The sequence below is a fragment of the Pseudopodoces humilis genome, chromosome 2 (genome assembly GCF_049639895.1).
Source record: "Pseudopodoces humilis isolate 2021_Gansu_Grassland_sample_001 chromosome 2, ASM4963989v1, whole genome shotgun sequence".
Lineage (NCBI taxonomy): Eukaryota > Metazoa > Chordata > Aves > Passeriformes > Paridae > Pseudopodoces > Pseudopodoces humilis.
Window position 1 is genome coordinate 74,611,317 of NC_142201.1, and position 23,614 is coordinate 74,634,930.

Consider the following 23,614-nt stretch of genomic DNA (forward strand, 5'->3'; position numbering starts at 1 on the left):
ATAAAATCAGGAAAGCCATGGAACAGGGAGACAATGCCAGTTTAATCTATGACTATCAGAGACTGATTTCTACTGAGAGTAAATGCAGGAAAAATGCTAATGTAATTTCTTTCCTTTGGAAAAATGCAGTCAAAGTGAAATAGCATATCTTTATTTTCCATAGTATTTTTATGCACAACAGTTAATAATATTGTAAAGCAAAATACTTGGATGGTAGGAATATGCAGATTTTATGATACAGGAGAAACCCTGCCTAATGTAGAGACCTCATTTCTACATACTGTACTTCTGAAGGTAAGGTCTGACAACCTGCAAGACAAGATTTGTTTGTGCCTTGCAATTTAAACATGACCTGTGTAAGATCTGTTATAATTCTGAAGCGCTTTATGTGCGCCCACTTCCTACAGAAGACACAGATTTATGGATGAACAAATATTGTAAGAACCAACAGCCTTAAATCCATTATTTTAATGAACTACAAGCGAATTGTCATCACTTTTGCATAGTTTCGAGGTCAGAAGAGAGATCTGATGAGTTAGTAAGATTTGCTGTATAGCACAGGGAGCATTGAAACCATCAGGCCCATTGTGAACCTCCAGATATGAAGAAAATTCAAGCTCTCATGCAGCCCTCCATGTAAACTAGGGATCCTAGTCATGGTTTCAGTGATAACTGAATAATGGTAACAAAGTAAAATCAAATGGTTTTTGAAGTCAGTAATTTTCTATGTTTATTGTTTTGAGTGAAAAAGATGAATGCACATGGGAATGTGAACAGACTAAACAAATAATTTACATTGAAAACATCTTTTCAACAGAAAAATTTTAAAGCACAGGTATTTTATCCTGGTGAGATCTTCATGAAAACAAATAACATAAGTCACCTGTAAGACTGCTGGGCTTGCAAGAAAATATTAACTGACTTTCCCAGCAGTTCATGCAATCTTTTGTCATAGAAGGATGTTTCACTTTAGAAACTTAAGCATCTGCAGTCACATGCTTTTTTTTTTTTAAGAGAGAACAGTGCTACAGTGCACATCAAAGGCTCATTTGCATGCAGTGCAATGCCTCATTATTTTACATCTGCTGAGGCCCCCAAAGTTTTTCTTACTATATGTAAGAAAGATCCAGTCCTTGGAAAATCTCTTACTAGGTCTCAGGTACACACACTTTGGAAATAATAGAGAAGTGTAACACATGATCTGCCTTGAAAGACAGATGAAGATCTTAGTCAAATTTTGTAAGGGTTGATAGCAATGAATTTTTAAGATGAAAACCTTTTATTTAAATTATTACATGACATATTAAATTATTAATTACTAGCTCTGTCTTCCTCATTAGTAAATGATTCTAAATCTCAAAATTTTGGTTAAAAAACTTAACAGTGTTAATATTAAATTTTATTGGCAATTAAACTTCAACTGGCGTATCAGCATCAGTCAATCTTGTAAGATAGGGTGAATTAGAAAAGGTAAAACATTTTTTTCTCTATCAGACTGTCACTTTAGTATTTCCTTCCAAATCACACAGTTAATGGGTTCAGTCTGGTGAAGTCTCCTTCAGGGTCAACACTCAAACACTCACAGCTAAATAATGCCACTCACTGTTTACACGTGGTCATTGTGCAGGCTCAGACTGTGATGAAGCAGATGTTTTGAAGGCTGAGCAAATAAAAGACTGCACCTGACAACGTGGAAGTAAGACCAAAATAATTTGGGACCCAGCAGGAGGTGCCTGACTTTGACTTGGGAGTGTGTGAACTTTGCCTTGGGACAGCATAGGACAATAGGCACAAAGATGGACTATTTCTCAAAAAAAGGAGGTGGGTAGCACCAAGGGCTGGATGTGACAAATTCACACAGACAGGCCTGAGGCTGTGGCTCATACAGGTCAGCACTGGGCTAGAGGCAGAGCTGCCAGATTTTCCAGGGAGGAAAAGGCAGTGAAGAAAGGAGCAGTGGAGTACCTGCCCTAGGAAACACTCACACAGCAGATATCCTCACTTGGACAATACAATATTTCTAGGAACAATATCCTCAGGAATGTGATCCTTGGACAAAAGTAGTTGAGCTCTGTTCCCTATTCATTTCCTTTAATTTTAATTTGTATTCTATACATTTCCTTTGACTGGTCTCCTCCCTGGAGAAAAAAGTTCACTTTCCTCACAAAGGCTTTTAAAAACACAAATGGTACCTTTATACAAAATAGAGGCTATAGACATGACTCTCCAAGATTTTTTAAACCCTTGGTGCAACAGAGAGTTTTGCCAGTATGCACATTTTTTGCATCATATAATTCCTTCACTGTCCTATTTTTTCTGAAATATAGGCCAATTCTGAAAGAGAAATGTCAACATCAGTCTTGAATTCTGGTTGCCTCTAAGATAATTAAGCATTTGAATACAACATAAGCATTTTAACAAAAAAAAAAAAAAAAAAAGAAAGAAACAAACAAAAAACCCAAACCAAAACAGACCAACGAAGAAGGTACAAAATCCAAAAAAACCCCAAACCCCAACACAGATATACTCCAAATGTAGCAGAAATGAATTCAGAAAAGATCATCCATGGGTTCTCAGTTTAACAGCAAGCAGGAGGTAGGACTACAGGTTGTCTGAGTTACTTTTCATCCTGTGATTCTATAATTACAGGGAAAAAAAAAGACAGGAATTGAATATTGTCATAGGGTAATCTCCAGACTAAGATAAAGGATGCATTGGCCAAGGTGCCCTAAGTGGTGGTCCATAGAGGGTATGACCTTTCCACACAGGCAGGGAGGGTCTGGGAGCTCACCATTGGCACACCTTACTGCTCCACTGCTTTTCTTAGGAGTTCATTTGGTTTGTTGTGGTTTATTGGTTGGTTATTTGCTTTATTCATTTGATCTATTTATTTTGTTTTTTTTATATTATTCATTTAGTTTATATTTATTGGCAATACTCTGACACATCTCTGTCATTTGATGACCAAAAGCCTGAGCTGAGTGACCACTGGGAGCACAGGCCAGCTATGAAAAGCATATTCATACCAGCATGTCCCTCTCTGACACTGCATGTGTGCTCAGCTAATCTACACAGCGCACAAGAGAAACCCAGCCACTAATGAGAAGTCTCTATTTGTGGTTGTGCAAAAAGAATTCTTGCCCTGATGGCTCCTGGGTAGCCTCTTTTTCCCATGTCATGGCAAACATCACTAGATAATCCTCGGGCTGGATAGTGACTTTACACCTGCTGAGTCCATACAAGCACTGTTCACTTGCTCGGTTTTGCATTGTGCAGGTCAGGCTTTGAGCTCATCCACCTGGTGTTTACAGCATCACAGAATCATAAAATATACTGAGTTGGAGGGGACCCACAAGGATCATCATTTAGAAAAAGTTAAGGAAGGCTTCACTGTGGCTTGATTGGTGCAGATCTGATGTCCTTATGCACTGGACTGTGTAAAGGCTTGAGCTCCTCCAGGCAAAAGCCATGGAGCTCTGCTAACCCTGCCCTGGGGCACGGGAAAGCAGTGCAGGTAGTTATGAAGATGCTCACAGCCACATGCCTTGCATGCTTGTGACACTGTGAAAAGCATATTGACACCTCTTTTACATGGTCAGGGTGGTTTTCCACATGGAAAGTAGCAAAGTTTAGGACTATGCCTGAAACTCCTGGTATGGGGTCACCTGAGTTCTGGGGCAGGCCATGAGACTCCCAGCCACCACGAGCCCCTCTTCAGCAATAACTAAGGGCATGTTTCATCTCTTCTGGGTTCCTTTGAGTCACAGACAGTTTATCATTTCATTTGGGGTTCATACTGAACTGTGAAACAACTAGAGGTCTGACTCTGTGGGAACCTGCCCTGTCTGTTACCCTTGTAACGTAACACATGGGTGAGACAACAGAGCATCAAGGCATGTGGAAAGCAAAGGCTTTCTGGAAAAGTCTTCAAACTCAACTCTGAGCCAAGGCATCAGGACATTGTGCAGTTCCATCCATACTGCCAGGGAGAATGATCTCTGGACCATCCATCTACCAAACCACCCACAGTTTTTACATACTTATTTCTTCCATTCTCAAAAATTGTTTTGGGTTGACCAGGCCATGGTCAATCAGGAAAACAGGGTCCTGATGGGAAACAAGAAGCAGTCCAAACCAACAGTGTAAAATGAGACAGCTGTTGCAACACAAGTTTCGCATTTAATGGAATAATTCACTTTGAAATTCTGGAATAACTTTCTGAATATGAAAGGTGACAGGATTGCTGACAATCCACATATGAGTTTTCCAAGTGTGGGCTAAAGATTTTCTGGTTTCTGTCTTGTTGCTCAGATCAGTTCTCACATTAAATACTCTGACTCAAGCCCTAGCTCATGACTAACTAGACATAGATCTTCTATTATAAAACAGTAATTCCATTAGAATCCTAGTAGAACATGGACAGTAATAGATCCTCTACTCCTTCCTTTCCCTCAAATGAAGCTTTAACCTTAGGCTAAACAAATCTGCAAATCCAAAATTACTTTTGGAGGAATTTAATTTCCCTGTTCACTAGTTTTACTTGTATTAATTAAAAGAAAATTCTCAGTCATATCTTATTTGACTGAGAGAAAATATTTTACCATCAAACCTTTCTGAATAAAATATCCTTTCTGCCTTGAATAAGTTCCTCCTCCAAAATATCCAGGTAAATTATCTAGCTGTGCACATTTAATGAGTCCATCTCATTAGTATGTAGGTATCAGTCAGAAACCTAAAAACCATAATAAATTCAGTTCATTTCACCTCATCCTGAGTTTAGCAATATTCATGCATGTTCCAAGGATGTATCAGAATGTTTGGGTTTTAAGTGTATACTTTGTTCCTTGCCTTATAAAGACACCTTTGCACTGCCTTTTGATTTCTATTTGTAGAGCATGACAATCATGACTGAACATCTTGGACCTTCCTCATGGTCAGTCTCAGGAGTCCTAACAAGGGCAGAGAGTATCTTACAGGGAATTCAAACCTAGAATTATCATTGGGAAAAATCCCAGTTTTACACGTTTTTTTCCTGACTGTCCTTTTAGTAAGACATTCTGTTTCATGGTAAATAACTGGCCATTTTAACATGGTCTTCCTCTCCTGTAATATTCCAGAGAGGTCAGTTAGACTATTCTTTTGTACTAATAAATAGTTTTTACTAAAATCAGCAGCAGGCGAGTACATTTGTGTAATCACAATCTGCATCTGTCCTTCTCGAACAGAACACAGTACCACGGTAGCAAAAAAGCAGAAACATCTGAACTGTTCATTCCAATCTTGCTAAATGACTGCTCAATTTGCAGGTGTTACAGAAGAATGTAGTATCAACCACGAAAGTTATTTTCCACTGCAGCACTTGGTCAACACAATCGTAAGCAGAGGAGAGAGAGAGGCAGACTGGCTGCCTATCCAAAGGTTACAGAGGCTCCCCAGAGAGGTGGACTGAGCTTCTTGTCAGCAGTAAGGCCAAAGTGATCACTGTTTTTTTTAGCTCATCTTTCTACCATAACACTATATTTTCACACTGGCATATATGGCATATAAAAATTCACAGCCCTGGCTAGGTCCCTACTGATACCTCTCTTCCACGCTGGAAAAAAATCAACATGTTTCATAACCTGTGTTCTTGTATGAACATAGTGCTAATAACACCAAGGTCATGGGTTTGACCCTCACCTATATGGGCCATTCACTTCAGAGCTGGAATTGATGATCCTTGTGGGTCTCCTCCAACTCAGAATTCTGTGATTCTGTGATTCTGTATTTGTCTCTTGCTGTAATAGTTGAGTTTCTACAATTGGTAACCAGCCTTAACTACACTCATTGGTCATGTAACCTCTGGTGAGAGGTATCATGGTTTTACCCCTCCTTCCTCCCTGCAGAGGTACTATTTGGGTATTCAGGGGCATTATAAATGGAGTCCTCAGCTCTGTGTTTGAGATATCAGTGCCCTGGGCAGAAGGGAAGTCATCCCACATCATGTGATTGTGGTTGCTGTCAGAGTCTGCAGATTTACATATCTTACCAAACAGCTATTCCTATAAACATACCGTGGATGATGAACTTCTACTATGGTAACAGGATCAATTTACAGAAAGGCTGTCTTTATAGGTAAATGGCTGATATGCTCGTTAGGGTCATCTCTCTTACTGTGGATGCCTTTCTTCCCTCCAGGACAACACTGACAGAGAATTTGAACATTTATTATCCAATAAGTAAGTTATTATCATAAAATATCATGAAAAGTATTGACTGAAGAAAACTAAATCTTTCTTAACATATAATCAGGAGTTCAGGACAGCAAAAATAATTTAATAACTATGAACTGACAGAACAGATAATGTACCTTATATCAATTCTCCAGTCGATACTGATCACAAAGGTTATTTGATTGAGATTCTCTGATGTGTATAATACAGCAGGACTGTAGTATAGTCTCTGTGACAAGTACAGCTGAATAATTCAAGCTGACATCTGTCTGGGTGCACTATCACAACTTGTTCCTTAAATTCCTAGATGCTGGTCTGAGATGTTTGTTCACATCCATGAGCAGTGAATGAAAAATTCCCTCCCAAGACAGGTGTCCGTTAGCAAAATGGCATGACTCATTTGGCCTTAAGCTTGGGTGACAGCTAATAAAAGCATATGAACATGTGTTATGCGTATATATGCCATAAAGCATAATCCTCTTTGCTCTATGCAGAAGTATTTCCTATTGCCCCGATTATTGTGAGTGCTGGGAAGTATTTCAGCACGGAAAATTATGTCCTTAACATCTGTGTCCAGGCTGGAAACAATCAAATATTGTAGAGTACTTTTCACAAACATGCATTTAGGGGTTATACCTTTCCTGCCGTCTATCAGCAATAGGATCCATATAAAGACACTTCAGTGACACATGCTCCCTTCCTGCCAGCTGTCACAGTGGCTGCTGCTGGGCCTTGGCACTGAGTTAGGGATGACAAGTGGCACAGACAAAGGCTGATGCCAATTCCTGGTGCAAAGGTAGCAGGAAGGGCAAATTATTACTCTGGGCTACTTTCTGAAGCAAATCATGAATGGAGATCTATCCTATAAACCACGAGGTATGTTTCAGCATTTGAGCCCAACTTTTTCCCAGTGCCTTAAAAAGAGATGTAAAAATACCTTCTAGTACGCTCACTGATAGGAAAGATATATTTCATTTTAAATCTTTTATGAGACAGTATGTTTCACCAAGTAGATAATAAAAATTTAAATTACTGAAGAAGGGTAGAGGAGACATGAAAATATTTCAAAGCTTTCTGAGAGCTTGTACAAATCTGACTGTGCATCAGAATTTTCACTTAGGCAAATGCTTTCCATCTCCCAGAGAAGAGTTTTTCTGACTACCGAAGGCTTCAGCAGTGGACATCAATTTCAACGGCACCTCTGCAATACCGCTAACTGCAATGAATATGTCAAAGCCAATATCCCCACTGTATTGGAGAGCAAGCTGTCTCAAAGCAGTAACTGAGAGCTCCTGCTAGATGAGTTTTCCACGACAAAACAATGTACTCTTGTTTATCTAAAGCAATACAGCACTTTCTTCTAAGCTGGCCAAAATAACAAGCCTATGGAAGTGTTTGTCTTAGGTATTTTGACAGCAAAGAATTACTATTACTGCAGGACATGAGCCCAGAAAGAAAAGAAAAATGTTAGGAAATGTCCTTCATATCATGAAGTTGGTTTCTGCAACTCAAAGCCCCAGGTAATAGCCTCTATCTCTCAGCTTTTAGATCTTCTAACAGTCACCTTCAGGCATTCTCCAAATATGTCCTCAAAACAACAAAAAATTCCCTTTAACCAGTCTCAAACATTCACAGAACTAACTTCCCTAAAGCTCCCCAGAGATAAATGACTACAGAAAACAAACCTATTGGACATACCTATGCAGTATTAATTACAATCAACATTCTTTCACAACTTCATTATGCTCCTTATGTGCATGCAACACTATCACACCTTACACTTTGTACACACAGATCCTCATTGCCCTCTGGGCTTGTGCACAGCACTAAACAAAATGGTAAATTCACTTACAAAGTCCGGCCAGACGAGGATTCAGCAGCAGCTCGTGTGGCTGCTGGAGACACAAAGAGGCAGCTGATGACCAGCTCCTCCTGTACTGCTTGACTGACATATAAAGGTCAGTGTTTCGTGACATAGTACTCTTGAACATATTGTGGACCCTCTTCCTTGTGCTGACTTAACATCTTGGTGTGCTTCTCTTTTCTCTCATTCTTCATTGCCGCTTTGGTTTCCTGATCTTTGGCTTAGCTTCCACACTGCTGGGCAGATCACTGTTTATCTTGATGTCCAACCATCAGAACTTGGATAATGGAGGAAAGGGGGGAACTGAGAAATTATTCGCATTCACTTAGCAAGAAGTGGTAGAGGAAGAAGTGGGAGAAGACACTCAAAGGAGTATTTACAGAGAGACCAGAATTAGCCATTATCTTGGGACCAGAGGCCGCTCTGGGCATGGTTACAACAGGGAGGTCACTGAAGAAGAGGAAACACTGAGATCTCAGGAAGATGTGTCTTTCAGCTAAAGCATGCACAGGAGGATGAGTGATGGAGCTTGGAGCACACTGTGTGTGGTATGACTCTGGTCTTTCTGCTCCTCACTGACATGGAGGGCAGAGCCAAGCACAGGAACCCAGCCAGGTGAATAAAACTAGTGCATAAAAACTACAGAGCAGACTCCCTCTTTCCATGACATCACACAGATATATGGATTTATTTCCCTGAAACTGAGCACCAACCAGGTCAGAAGTATGTTTGAAACACAGAAAACACAACTACTGGTTTTGTGATTTGGAAGGTTTCCAAAACAGTTCTCCTAGCTGGAGGCAGATGCTGCAGGCCACAGAGTTTAATAAAACAGTCCCAACCAAAGGTTTACAGCACTAAACTGCACACTTGAGGCCAGATTAGTAATAACAGATGGGCAAAACATAAAACTGCACAGGCTAATTGGGTGCCCTGTTAGTGGACACTTTCCATAATCCAGGGGATTCTTGAATGACAGATGTTTATCTTCCTCCTCTTCTTTGGATACTGTTTCATTATACACAGTAATGAGACACCTGGCTTGGTGATTACTGGGCTGAAAACCCTTACGAGGATTCACCTTCTGTGTGCCAGCTTTTCATTGGTAAAACATAGGTCCTTTACCCTGACCGCTTCTCTGGGCTTCACATGAGACTGGCTGTCTGAAAATCACTGTGATTGGAGCTATCAGCATTTGGAAGGCACATCTGCCTTGGCTAAGAAAGTCACCTGGAGGTCACTTTTTAGCCACAGAGGAAAGGCAGAATGGGAAAAGGATGAAAAGAAGTGGAAATTACTTCAGATACGTCACAGACGGTCTGGATAGAGGCACAGCAGCAGAGAGTGAGTTCACAAGACCTCAGTTACCACCCTTGTTCGGAGATGAGAAGCCAGCCTGGTGTCCTACAGGTATTTGAAAGGTCCACCTCTGCTTGGGGCAGCAACAGCACTTGAACCACATTCTCTGAAATCCACATGAAAACAGCAGAATTGTTCCTCCAAGAAGGCTTGTGTCACAGAAGCATTGTGGTGATTTTTATTTCTTAGTGATGCACAGACCTTTGTTCTCATAGTCCCTGTTCAAGCAAGAGACCTCATGATTGGCATATCCAACACCTTAAAGGGAATTTCTAGCTTTCTGTGGTACAACTATCATCCCACAAAACATTTAATATTTTTTTATTGTCGTCAGTACAAGACAAATCCATTTGTGTCCTTGTCACTTTCTTTCTACCTTTACACCTTCTACCATATATATCTTATGTCCTGATGGACACAAGATCCTTCCACCTGCCCTGAGATGTATGTCAAAGTTGGAGCAGGGCAGGCCTGTACTAGTTCTCACCTCTGAACACCTGTGGAATTGCTGGTATGGAGCTCTTGAGAGGAGCTGGCTGTGGCCACAAAGACTTAACAAAGCTCAACATGAGCTGAGTTATAGGAGACAGGCACTGAGTAATTGTGTTCCTACCTGTATAAACTGGAATCAAAAGTGAGTTATTCAGTCAGTGGAAATAAATGGATTTTTCCAGCTGGTGTGGCTGATGTGTACTGTGTATATCACATTTATATATCTTCCTTCCACCAACCAGCTTCCCTTTCAATAATCAAGCTCTATAGCTATAACAATTCTACTGACTGGAAAGAAATGTGTGTTCACAACATGCGCCAAGAGATAAATCTTGTTACAGAGCCGGCAACACATTCCATGCATTACATGTGCCAAAGGAGTAGGATTTATTCAGGTCATTTATGCTCCACTGGAGTGGAAAAAGGAAAAAAAAATAGGCTTTGCTGTAATGAATTGGACCCTTTGAGTCCTGCAAAATATAATGCCCGTGCATGGGCTGACAGGGATTGCCATACATCAAGGCAGCAAGGGGTGGCCTTGCAGGACGTGTCTGTCCGGGACTCACAGCTCTGTGTGCACCCTTCCTTCTTCAGCTGTCTGCACCGAGAGCCCTGCTCCGTGTGCTGCACACCCTGGCAGCAGCCCCTCACACAGCCATCACCATGCTCTCCCCACACTTCACAGGAGCACCTCCTGCTGCCCAACACACCCTGTCCCATGTGAAAACCCTTCCTGCAGCTCCCTGCTCCTTCTGGACAGACCACGCTGAGGGAGTTTCATTTTGCACGAGTTATTGTTCATCCTGCAAAAATGCCCAGAGGAAAGTGACTGGTGTCCCACTTGGCTGTGCAGCTGCAGAGCCACAAATTCCTGTGATCTAAATAGGGCAATGAGGAGAAAAAAGGGCAGAGGAAGGGGAGCACAGCAGGTCAGAGCTATGGCTGAGACCAGATCTGGCTTCAAACCATCACAATTCCCTCACACAAAGGAGGAGAAGTTAATTTATAAACTTCTGGGAGTTGCTGCCTCCTCCTTCTCCTCTGTCTGTCCATAGAGCTGTGAGATCCCAAAGAAGAAAACACCCCTTTCCCAGGATTAAGAAAACAACTAGCATGTTGTAGCTAGTGCTACAACTACAGGGCAACCCAGTGTACACCTGCAGGCACAGGTACTGTAGGTAAACAGCCTATCTCTCTATCTATCTATCTATCTATCTATCTATCTATCTATCTATCTATCTATCTATCTCTATCCATCTATCTAACCCTTTATGCACCAGCATGTTTCCTTTCTTCATCACACTTAAAATTCATTGGAACAGAGAATGGGAAGTTAACGGAGAAGAATAGAGCAGGGAGAAAAGAGCCAAAGTGCCAAAGTTCTCTATTTGAGTTCCAGCATCAAACAGAATAAACTCATCAGAATGTCACAGGCCACCTGTCCCTACATGGGGAGAAGGGGCAACAAGTTCACCTTTACTTTAATGGAAATAACATCAATGGTGCTTTTAAACCTTACTAGCTTGCACTTTACCCAGAAGACATTGTGTGAACTCAAAGAAGTCAAAAAGTATCTTAGAATGTAGAAATGCAGGTATGGAGTTGTGTTCACAAAGAATTCAAATGGCTCTGTACTTTTTGAAAGTGAAAATTAGATTTATTTTTCTGAATCAATATCAGTGCAGTAATAGATGTGTGGATCTGAAAGGACATGATCTTTAGTCTTTCATTGTGAAGGTATTTTTGATAGTGTAGATATTTCTATCTTTTAAGTTCCAACCAGCAGACTACCAGGATAATTTCAAAAAACTTCAAGCTGCACAGGAAGCCATCAATTATGTATTTGCTGTTCAATCAATTGACTCTACATCTGCATTGTCACAGGGAGGAAGAAACAAGAACTATTACACTGTGATTAAAATGGTAATGAAAAGATCTAGGAAGGGAGAGTGCCTTTGAAAGAGTGAAGGAAATGTTTGCACAGCTCCTGAGTGTCTGGTAACACTAAGCTTCTTGGTCTTTCTACTTTGAGGCAGGTCTCCCATATTGTCATAACACAAGATGTCCTGGGGAGGATGATCAAATATATCATGTTCCACTAGGCACAGAGAATTTTTAAATTCCTCAACTGATGAACCAGACAAAATCTCGGCTGACTTGTTTTCCCATCATTCCATCACTCCTCATTGGTCTGGCCAAGAGGAATCAACAGGAGATATGGTATACAGAAGTGAATGGGATGGGGGACTGCAGAAAATTCCCTTCCCTCTGTCATTGTCTGGGAGTGAGACACGTATTTAAAAACTACATATTTTGAGGTGATACAGCACAATCTCTGAGGTACAGGATGCAGGACAGTTGGTGCCAGAGGATCAGCAAAGGAAGGGTGAAGTATATGGTAGCACAGGATTTGGAGTGGACTGTGGGGTCACTGACTCTAGCTGGCAACAATCTTTGCAGGCTATCTAATATAAACTCAATCCTTACACAAGCACAATCCATCATGAAATGCCGAAGGATGCTCCTGTTGGAAAGAAAATATATCTTGCTCTTGCAGTCAGAAACACACCCATTATTCTGTCTGATCTTACTCACAGCCATGTAGGTTTCTGTTTGTTCATACAAATCTTCTCTGCTCTTGTTTATCCTTTCCTACTATTGTCTCTAAGAAATACCAGTCCTAAGGTTATTTTGTGAAAAAGAATTTACTTTGACATTATCAGTTACTGCAAGCTTCATCTTACGCTGTCTCATCCTTTACCTCTGTGTGTTCAGTCCGTTTCCAAGGCATAACTGGATTGTTTTGTTTTTTTAGTTTTGTATGTTATGTGTTATGTGTACGTTCATGTGAAATTGTTGGGGGGTATGTACATTTAGGCTATTCTTTCCCTTTTTCTTAAATCGAGATGATGTGGGTTCTTGCTACCAGGGAAGATATTTGAAAGCAAAATGGTGTAAGAGGAAGAAGGATTAACACAATGGGATACGCAGTTTCAGAATGGAAAATGCAGTTGTTTATTGCCTATGGAGACATACATTGAAATGCAGCTTCTTAGGTTCAAATATTAGTAAAATATTTGATATATAAAATATGCTTACAAATATATGCACTCCATAATCAACAATTTTAGGGAGACAATTAGGTAAACTGTTTAGAAACACAAGAGACTTAAATGTTGTCATTTCTTTTTAAAGAGAACTGGAATTCAACCTCAACATGGAATCTGCAAAACCACACAAAAGGCAAACTGATTCACATTTTGTGGTTGTATGCTTATCCTTAAGATAGTAAATAATACACAAAACAATAAAGGGTAAAAATAGTTTGAGCAGATATTTTGTATATTTTTGTATGTCCTGATATTTCTGCCTCATTAAAATCGAAAGGAAAGGCAGGGCATGAGCCTGAAGCCAGGGTTTATCAGTGGCTCCAGTATAGCCGGCAGAATCCAGCTGCACTGCTGGAGCAGATGGCTCAATATAAGCAAAAAGAGTTGTCAGTGTCTTCAGATAGATCTGACTAAGCAATCACTGATGTTTGGCTTTTTTCACAGTCTCCCTCCAAACCATGTTAAAATTATAAACATGCCACTGGTGAAGTAATTGCTCTATTCTCTATTTTATAGCAATCCAGATCTTTTTCCCATGGCATCCTCATGAATACAAAGAGCCAAGAACATGCACAGGCAGAGAGGAGAAACCTGAAGTTTTCCATGGATAATTTGTGTCCAGGCCTATATCCCACCTAGCAGTTCAAGGTCCACTCTTAGCATGGGTGTCTCTACAAGCTGGGGTGGCTAAGAAACATCAGTGTCATTAAGAAGCGCCCTAAAAGGAGTGATATTCATGCTTTGAAAGCTCCCCTGTGGAAAAGCAGGTCTTCTTCAGGAAAATCTGATAATAGGACTCAATAGTGAAACACCACAGTTTCTACTCTGCCATATTCTCTGTGCATACATTACCTAGACAAATCATCCCAGGAACAGGAGACTAACACTGTTAATCAGTGTAGCATATTAAATATTCTTGGTGCTTCAGGGGGAGTGGGGGAAGTCAAATGTAATTGTCCTGAGCAGAATATATTTCCATAACAATGGAATCTCAAAATCAGTCCCCTGTTCATTTTAGCAAAGGAAAATTAGCATACCCCCAGATATTTTGGATCAGTGGGGATAGCATTACAACCTTCTGAATCTGTGAGAGCCATTTTGAGCTGTATTGTTTTATGATGACTCTGTCGCTGCAATGTGACAAAATAGCACAGGTTTTAGTTCAGACCAGTAGATGGGGATTAATCAAGCTGTTATTCTTGCTGTTGTATACCACCAGTGGAGGCTTTTAACTAACCAGCTGAGAGACTTATGAGTGTAGAAATTGTTTTTTTGCATATTCATTAAGAAGGAGAATTGTTCTCCCTTAGCAGAGCAATCTGTAAGAGAGCAGAGGACCAAAACTTCCAGCAGAGTCAGGGAACTGCCTGGTTACAACTGAGCCACATCTCTGGCAGTGGGAATGAGAATTTGAATGCCCTGGGAATCTGGACTAGTCTGTAAATAAGACGAGCTTTTCCCTGCAGAGTTTAAAGGGACAGCCAGGAAACACTTCATTTTCTCCTGAAGCCATATAAAAATTAGGTAAAGGTAGAAAAATCTGCTGTGTGCTCCCCTCACTGTGACTTGAGACTGTTACCTCTGCATCTGGAGAGAACAGATTTGGAAGAGGTACAAAACCTCCTATTGTCTTCATCAATCTCCAGGTGAAAACACTGACATTCAGGGAAGAAACTGAGCTGCTGCTGGGTGTTTGTGATTGGTTTGAGGGGCAGAAGAAGCAGCACCTGGATCTCTAAATGAGAGAACCTGGTAGACACAAATTCTGGGCATCTGAAACAATCACCTGAGATAGTTACCTCCATAATTGGCCAAGGAGCAGTCATGATCAAAGCACCATGAAGTACATCTGACAGGTCAGACTGATCTTGGGAGCTGTGCCCCATATCAGTTTGTGTCATGTTACTGTCCAGAGGTCCCAAACACTGCCTCTAGCGCTGGCATGGTGACCTGTTTTGTAGGTATAAAATTGGTTGGGACAATTGCCACTTTATTATCAAATCCAAAAATGACCCTTGAGATCCTCAGACAAGTGGACTTTTTGTGGTGTTTTTGCAGCCTCCTCGGATGCACTGCAATACCATGTGCTACACGTGCCTGTAAGACACCATGGTCCTGGGTGAGGTGTGCATAGAAACAGATGGCACCAGACTCTGCATGGTATGTAGAAAACTGATGAACTCTGAGATGATTGATGATGAAGACAAGTTTAGTGGATTTGGTAGGTTTATATTTTTCTAAGTCATGGCTCAGACTGGGCCTCGACAGTCTATTCTTCAATGTCAAATCCCTGAGGAGTATCATTTCCAGAAATGTTTAATGACTATTTAATAACACCTGCATAAAATATCTCGGATCATATTTTAATATTCCCAATGACAGAATTGTTCAATGATGAAGTATTTTATGATTATAAAAAAAATATAACTCTTTTCTCAGAGAGCTGTCCTTAAAGCAAAACCCTGGCCATGCAGCATGACCCTCTCATCCCAGCTGAAAGGGCAGTCCAGGTATGAACTACATGAATCAGAGGGAGAAAAGGAGTGAGGGTAATGCTTTACTTGTTCATAGGAACTCTCAGTGGCAAAACCTGTCACTGGCTTTTTAGAAAGGCTGAAAAATTTATCACTTAAGCTTTTGCAAGTGGGCAAGTAAAGACAAGACACAAGTAATGAAATTCCTTGCTTGGAGGCACCAACAGATGGGATTCAAGGCAAGAGTTTATCTTCTGACGGCTGCCTGAAGAGCTGATGCTAACAGGTTACTGGAGCACTTGATTTTTCCCTGAAACAGAAGTTGCTGCCCAGAGGTTGGATACAGCTGTGCAGGGGGTTTTCGAACTCCAGCTGCATCCAACCTCTGCCTTGTGAGTAGCCAAGGCAAAGCAGGCACAGTGCATGCTACCAGAACCTGCCTGAGCTTGCAAAAGGCACTTGGGGCTCTCCTTCGTGTGTGCAGTGTTGCTGCTCTCCTCAGCTCACTCTGGCTGCTTTTCCCTTTCCCTTTGCTTTTGGAGCAAATCACATCAGCGAATTGTGGCAGTGTCCTCCCCCAACACCGGGGTTAAGCCATAACCCTCAGTCTGGCTGGGATGGCTGCATCCAGTTCACTCTGGGATCTGGGGAGCAGATGTCAACAGGGTAGCTGAGGGTTGTCTGGAATGGTGACCCTAACATCTTGCTGGTGTGCAGATGTCATTTGTGTGCAGTCATCTTTCTCCATAGGTAGTGGACAGGCCAGGGCCCACTGAGCAGTCCTGCATGGCAGTGGGCTGGATGCCAGGATCTCCCCTTGAGTAGGGACATCAAGGTTCTTTCTCAGTGTTTAGAGAGTTCTTATAGCATCAGATACTAAACTCTGAAATCTTTAGCGGCTTTAGTGTATTAAACTTTGAAATCTTAGCTGAGTGATATAAAAGATTGGGCATATATAATCCTTCAGACATAAACTGTTGACCAAACTGGGATTAGGATTGAAGCTAGGTTCCTCTCTGAAAAGGAGTTTAGAATAGTTTTGTTAATAGAGGGTCCTTTCTGAGCCCCACAACTCACCATGCAGGTCTTCCTGATAGTTCTGACCCTGCATTCAGTTAATAACCTAGTTTATCTTGCCATCAAATCTTGTTAAACCACTGTTGCATTTTCCATTGAACATTTTTAACTCTGGTTTAGATCAGTGAAGGATATTGTGGTTTCCCTCTTACAAGTGAGGTGCTTGACTCCATCTGCGACACAGCTGCAGCCGGGAGTTAACTTGTCTGGGGAGAGATGTCCTCGTGAACCAAGCCACTTGTTACTGTGGATGTGATGCTACTCAGGAACTTCCCATTGTAGCAGGTCTTACTTTTCTTTACCCAGACGTCATCTGGAGCCAGCTGGTGGCACCTCCCTGCTCCTGGCCTCAGACAGGCCTGGGTATCATTGCCAGCCATATTCCCCATTTTGTACAGTGGTTCTTGGGGTTCACACTACTGACAGGGACATCTGTAATAACCCTAAGTATTACATTATATCTCTGGTCCCAAGCAGGACTGCAGGTCAAGCATGCTAAGAGGTTTACAGCCTTCAGGTAGGTGAAAGAAATACTTTAAAACAAGTTAAATATGTGTGTCTGTATGTGCATAAAATATGAAGAGAAAATTTACATGAGTTTACAGTGTTTACACATTTTCATGACCATGACCATTAAATGCTTCTGGTAAATGGATTATTGGCCCAGTTGACTCAAATTCTTGGCTTCCATAACTTATTACTAGTTTAAACTGTTGCCGCTCTTCTTAAGATGAGGTGGCTATGAGCTGGGGAAGCAAAATATGTTCTTAAAGCACTTTGCATTCCTAAAGGGGATTGAAATAATCCTAGACCCTGTTACATTTCCATTTTTATCTGAATTAGTAACCCTGTTAAAAAGTGCAGCAATTAGACTTTTCTTTGCAAATAGACATGGTTCCAGAAGAAATATTTTTTTTAATGTATCTATCTTCGTCATTATCCAAAAACCATTTTCTCTAAGTTACTGACATGTGCATTTAAATTCCATTTTGAATGGGCTTCACCAGTCTGAGACCTTTGAAGTGCAGCTACCTCTGAGGAAAAACACCTTTAAAATCCATTCAGTGTAATCTGTACATTGCAGAGTATCAATATGGAAGAAAATTCTGCTGGGTGTCTTGAAGATTCATGCCTGTTCTTTCAAGAATTTTTACAGGCTATGTATTTTTGGAACAGGCATTTCCTAAAGCTGTCTGTAAAAGAACATTCCATGGCAACCTAAAGGCATCAGTTTATCTGCTGCTTTCTAAAAGGGAGCAGCATCTCTATAATTCTAGCATTTACAGTAAATCTAAGCTTATATACAAAAGCACTGCTAAATTCATTGTTTGTGTGTTGATGATTTTACTTTTACCAAAGGAAAACAGAGAACTCCCTGTAACTAAAATATTCCTTTGAATGGTGTGACTTTAGTAGAAGTTGTGTACCTGTTCCAGAGAATTTACTTTCTGCTGAGCGAGTGAGTGACATGACTGATGCAACTCATGTAATTCAGGCTTCTCAGTGTATTGGAGGAAGTAACAGGGCATAGAATCCTCTCCCTTTCTGTATGTGGAGGTGCTTGCTCAGTCATCTGCACAGCAAAGTTATCATTCTATAGATTCTTATAGTACCTTGAACTATCATCCTTTTCTAATACCTGGCTGACAGCTTACATTTAATGAGCCTTATGAGGCAAAACTGGAAGGAGTCTGGCTGCTGCCTCAGCCTTCGAACAGCATCACACCACCGTGAGCCGGTGTGGTTCAGCCTCGTCAGGCAACGGAGCCCCAAGCAGATGCTGTCTCAGTCTTTACCTGTGGGGCTCAGGAGATAGTTGGAAGGGTAGAAGGGAGTGTGCTGGTTTGGGCTGGGGTAGAGGTTATTTTATTTATAGTAGCTGGTATTGGGCAATGTTTTGGATTTTTGCCGGAAACAAACTGAGGAATAACTGAGGAATGTTTTCATAATGGCCAAACAGGGCTTACACAGAGCTAAGGCCTTTTCTGCACCTGAGGAGGCTGGAGGTTTGGATTTGGGAGGGGACAGAGCTGGGACAGCTGACTACAACTGACCCAAGGGACATTCCAGACCATATGGCATGATGTTCAGCACAGAAAGCTGGGGGCAGGAGAAGCAAAGGGAAGCACATCTAGAGTGATGGAGTTCCTCTTCCCGAGTCACTTCTATATGAAATGAATCCCTGATTTCCTAAGGATTGCTGAATATTTGGCTGCTCATGTGAAGTGGGGAACTAATTCCTTGTTTTGCTTTGCTTGTGTGTGTGGCTTTTGCTATTAATTTGCTATTAATTTGTTGTTATCACGACCTATGGGCTTTTTTAGTAAATTTACTCTCTTGGATCCATTTACATATTCTCAGTGGAATGATCATAAAATCACAGAATGGTTTTGGGCAGAAAGGACCATTCATCTAATCCAATCCCCTGGGATGGACAGGAACATTTTCCACTGGATTAGCTTGCTCTTGGCTCCATTCAATCTGGCCTTGGGCAATTTCAGTGATGTCACACCTTCTCTAGGTGCAGCTCTAGGTGTCTTCTCTAGGTGTTTCAGCGCTTCACTACCCTCATCACAAAAATTTTCTTATTTCCAGTCTAAATCTGCCTTCTTTCAGGTAGCTGTTAAAGCTGTTGTCCCTTGTCTTGTTAGGCCCTGGTAAAAGATCTCCTTCCATCTTTCTTATAAACTCCCTTTATATATTGAAAGGCCACAATAAGGTCTACCCAGAGTCTTCTCTTCTCCAGGCTGAACAACCCCAGAGGTGGTGGCTTTGCACCCATGCCATGGAAAAATGGGGTATCTTTGCAGACAGAGACATTACAGTCTCACACAGAGAAGCAAATGTAATGGGCTGGGTTTTTTTTCTTACAGAGGAAGACAGGCACACTTGTTCCTACCCAGAGCCTAGTCCTGAGAACCCTAGATAGGGATGGGCTTTTCTCCTACCTCAGTCCTAGTCCTGTGCTAGAAAAGACTATGTATACATACCATGGGATTTCCCCAGGAAAGACACCCCTTAATGCCTGGCTTCAAACCCAGATCAAAACACCTGCATCCAGCTCATAGATGCCCAGCATCAGCTGCACGAGGCACACAGACACACAGGGAGATAGATAGTTGCTCTTCTGTTGTTTCCTTGAGACACCGAGAAGTACATCGTGATCTCCTTTGGGATACCTTGTGAGGACAGAAAGAGCATTTTGAGCACTTATTTGTGATCCAGCCCTCCTTGGATCTGTTTGCATGGAAGACACACAGCTGTTTTGAAAGGAGTCTGAATGGGATTTATTTATTCATGTGGTCTCTGAAAGGTTATCACCTGCATTGAGCTGCTGAGGACTTATCCTGTCATGTTGTCTGAATAAAAACACAGCTCCTAAACCTGGGTGACTTCAATAACCTTAGTGAAACCTTGCTGGCTTTGATGGAACAAGTGGACATGACATCAGATGACGAGGGTTTGCTTGTCGTCTCCATTGTAGCTCCACTTTGGGATGCTTGCTGTGCTACAGAAATCTGTCACAGACTAATCTGCTTGGGATGTCAAGGAACCCAGAGCTGAAGCCTTGATGTATGAATCTTCTGAGCTGATAACTCTCTGCTGAGCTTTGATGAATGCATAAAGAGTTGGCAGATGAGTGGGGTTTTTGATTAATTGTGCCAGTCTATGCACACTCAAGCTTCAGTGAGATTGTATATTGTCAGTCTGCTGTCTCCTGTGTGCTGAATTCTCATTTAAGCTTTTGTATTTAACAGAAAATTTTGATTTCTCTTTCACTATGGAATTTAAAATGAAGTTCAAATCAGACACAATTTACAGCATTATAAAGACGGAGTAATAATTTCTGTCTCTGTAAGTAGCTTTGAGATGGGATTACCTTTCATGTTTATAACTTCTCGTATTCACATTTGCATTAATGCATTTTCCTTAACAAGATAAAAATATTTCTCCACCAAGCACATCCATCTGGAGTTGTACTCATGAATACTTTTTTCCCAGGTACCAAATGCCTTAATTTCTACCTAAAAAAAAAGTTAACTTATGCTTTTTAAAGGGCAACTTGGATCTAACTGAATCATTCAGACACAAATGAAACCTTAAAAATTACTAGGAAGATCCACTTTTATATGGCAACGTGCATCCTGAGCAAGGCAAACATACAGAAAATTATATATTTCAAACCTGTAAGAGAAGGTAAATAGTGCATCTTGCTTTTCTTCTACTAACACTGCTTCCTAATGCATTGCCTAGACAGCCACCCAGATGGGGAACCACTGTTGTCGTCATGGACAAGCATTACAGGTAATGCAATTTCCATCCTGTTGTGCTTGTGGACTAAAAGGAAAGTGAGGCTGCAGAAACAAGAACAGACACACAGTGAAAGAAGGATAGAAAGTTATTAGAAAACACCTAAAGAAGGGGTATGAAGATGGTGAAGGGTCTGGAGGAGAAGCTGTATGAGAAGCAGCTGAAATCACTTGGTCAGTTCAGCCTGCAGGAGACTGAGGCGAGACCTCATTGTAGTCTGCAGCTTCCTCGTGAGGGGAAGAGAAGGGGCAGGCACTGATCTCTGCTCTGTGGTGACCAGTGACAGGACCTGAGGGAGTGGCCTGAATCTGTGTCAGGGAAGGTTTTGTTGGGTATTAGGGAAAAGTTCTTCACCCAGAGGGTCATTGGGCACTGGATCAGGCTCCCTAGGGAAGTGGTCATGGCACCAAGCCTGCCTGAGGTCAGGAAGCATTGGGACAATGTTCTCAGGCACATGGTGTGACTCTTGTGGTTGTCTTGAGCAGGGCCAGGAGTTGGACTTTGATAAAACCCTTGTGAGTCCTTTCCCACTCAGGGTATTTTAAGACTGTGATTCTATAAAGAAAAATAGTCAACATTGCAGGGTGCAAATATGGCCCCAGGGTGTCTTGATGTGTTTTTTGTTTGTCATTTTTTTATCCTAAATATTAAACATGTTCTTGTAGCCCTTGGTTTTAATCAAGTTTACATTCAGTCAGTATGTCAGACCATCTGCTGCAAATCATCCTGGCCTAACTTGTTTCCTGCTTCAAATTAGCTGGAGTGCATCTCAATACATTGGGACAAAATTCTCATAACCAACAGCAGATCTCATTTTTGCAGCACATCTGTGTTGACTATAGGAGTTAATCAAGTTTTCAGCAATGCAGGTGAGGCCATACCCTGCCTCTGACCCATGAGCTTGTACCTCTTCATACTTGATCTCACCTTGTCACTATGATGGCAGTAAAGCATTTGCCTGATGAAGAATTATATGGCTTCATCTGCTGTATTCTTCTGCACTTCTGCACTGTCCCTTGCTACTATCCATTTTTTTCCCAAAGAAATCACTATGGAGAATTAACCCAGAGCATGCATTATTTAATAATTATTGTATATTACAATTATTCAGTAATTTTAATACATTGCCTCACTGCTCTATCTTGAAACCTTTCTGCCAGTGCCAGTTATATTTGTAGAAGACACCTCCTTCAATTATCCTCTAATTTATTACTTTAGCTATGTTAAACAGAATACAAAATGTAATTCAGTGCAACATAAAAGTTCACAATAGAGCAATTTATTGAGGTAAGTCATCTCCATTGTATGAAACTCCTGAAAAGGAAGAGACAAGGGAGAAATAGCAGGCACTGGGTTTTCCTGCCACGTTTTGCATTCTTCAGTACACAAGTTCTAAAGAAGCCTCTCAGCCTCTTTTAGCTCATTTTCATTATGATGAGCAAGGGTAGCGCTTATGGCCTCCACCCTTTCCTGTGCCCTTTACTGTTTCTAAGCCAGTCAAAATTCACAGTCTGGATGTGGTACCGGGGTTTTTCAGCTTGCATGGCTCTGTAGACTGATGTATTGATAATGTTTAAATGTTTTTATTGCCTCTGTATATCCTGTCAGCTGCTTTTCCTGCAGAAAAGCCCAAGAGGTCTTTAGGAAGAATTGGTCACAACTGACAGGTTTTGAAAACACAGTTTTCACTGTCCTTTATAGGAATGGTGCCATTTACAACTATTTCCGGCAGAATGCCCCTCTGTGCCCAACAGAACCAGAAGAAACCAATGAAGTGTGTGGCTGAAGCGTTTCTTTTATTGCTTTGGGACCTCACAAGTTTTGCGTTAGACATAAGGAAATAAAGGAAAACAATTCCAAAGCCAGTTCATTTCATCTGTGTTTGGATGACATTAAAAGGTCTGTCTCCTACTACCAAAGCTTGGTATGCATGACTTGTTTGCTCTTAACAAGCTGTCCTATCTCTACTGAAAGGTGTGTGAACCATTGAATAGTGCAGAAAAGCCAGTGAAAAAAGAAAAAGGAGGAAAAATCCCACGTATTTTGAGTTACAAAGGATCTACTCGTTCACTTCTCTTGAAAACAATGCAACATTTCCATACACCAGTCTTCAGTGACTTTTAAGCTATCTTTCAAAGTGACTGAGTGCACTTGAGAGTGCAGCCTCCTGTTGTTCATAAGCAGTGCACCTGTCCAAGCCACAAGCAGCCAGCTTCTCCAGGAGAATGCTGTGAGAACTGGTGCCAGAGGCTTTACTGAAGTCCACGTAGACAAAATCCACAGCCTTTCTGTCATCCACTGAGAGGGTCACCTGGTCACATAAAGAGATCAGGTTGGTAAAGCAGGACCTGCCTTTCACAAACCTGTGCTGGCTGGGCCTGATCCCCTGGTTGTCCTGCATGTGCTGAGTGTTGGCAGTCAAGGTGATGAGTTCCATGACCTTCCCAGCACTGAGTTTAGGCTGACAGGAGTTCTAGTTCTCTGGGTCATCTACAAGTACAGCCCACTTGCCCTCAGGTGGCTCCTTCCACCTATTTCACAAACTAATTTCAGCATAAGTTGAAAGGACTGTTACACTTTCACTTTAAAAAAACAAATTAAAAAGTGTCTGCAATAAAATGGTGAGCAAAGCCCAGTGTTGCCAAAGCCAGCTGCCCTGCCACCCCTCCTAGATGGTGTGGGGAGCTGGAGCAAGTCTCTTGGGACCTACAGCTA

General features: G+C 41.4%; 1 long non-coding RNA gene across 1 annotated transcript; it reads left to right on the top strand.

Moving 5' to 3' along the window:
• Positions 1-14,886: 14,886 nt before the first annotated feature.
• On the top strand, positions 14,887-22,685 carry LOC148184882 (uncharacterized). Its single transcript, XR_015771847.1, has 5 exons — positions 14,887-14,994; positions 15,096-15,197; positions 15,477-15,547; positions 20,843-20,893; positions 22,601-22,685. It is a non-coding gene; the product is annotated as an uncharacterized LOC148184882 (long non-coding RNA).
• The last annotated feature ends 929 nt before the right edge of the window (positions 22,686-23,614 follow it).